Genomic DNA, 912 nt, shown 5'->3' with positions numbered 1-912 from the left:
AGGAAGATGTTTGTCTAAAATCCTTTGTAGCATCTAAATAGAATTTTAGAGCGCGAACAACATCCAAATTGTGCAACAAACGTTCCTTCTTTGAAACTGGTTTCGGACACAGAGAAGGTACGATAATCTCCTGGTTAATGTTTTTGTTAGAAACAACTTTTGGAAGAAACCCAGGTTTAGTACGTAAAACCACCTTATCTGCATGGAACACCAGATAAGGAGGAGAACACTGCAGAGCAGATAATTCTGAAACTCTTCTAGCAGAAGAAATTGCAACTAAAAACAAAACTTTCCAAGATAATAACTTAATATCAACGGAATGTAAGGGTTCAAACGGAACCCCCTGAAGAACTGAAAGAACTAAATTGAGACTCCAAGGAGGAGTCAAAGGTTTGTAAACAGGCTTAATTCTAACCAGAGCCTGAACAAAGGCTTGAACATCTGGCACAGCTGCCAGCTTTTTGTGAAGTAACACAGACAAGGCAGAAATCTGTCCCTTCAGGGAACTTGCAGATAATCCTTTTTCCAATCCTTCTTGAAGGAAGGATAGAATCTTAGGAATCTTAACCTTGTCCCAAGGGAATCCTTTAGATTCACACCAACAGATATATTTTTTCCAAATTTTGTGGTAAATCTTTCTAGTTACAGGCTTTCTGGCCTGAACAAGAGTATCGATAACAGAATCTGAGAACCCTCGCTTCGATAAGATCAAGCGTTCAATCTCCAAGCAGTCAGCTGGAGTGAAACCAGGTTCGGATGTTCGAACGGACCCTGAACAAGAAGGTCTCGTCTCAAAGGTAGCTTCCAAGGTGGAGCCGATGACATATTCACCAGATCTGCATACCAAGTCCTGCGTGGCCACGCAGGAGCTATCAAGATCACCGACGCCCTCTCCTGATTGATCCTGGCTAC

This window comes from Bombina bombina, chromosome 10, assembly GCF_027579735.1.
Source record: "Bombina bombina isolate aBomBom1 chromosome 10, aBomBom1.pri, whole genome shotgun sequence".
Lineage (NCBI taxonomy): Eukaryota > Metazoa > Chordata > Amphibia > Anura > Bombinatoridae > Bombina > Bombina bombina.
The sequence above is the reverse complement of the archived record's forward strand: the minus strand, read 5'-3'. Positions refer to the sequence as shown.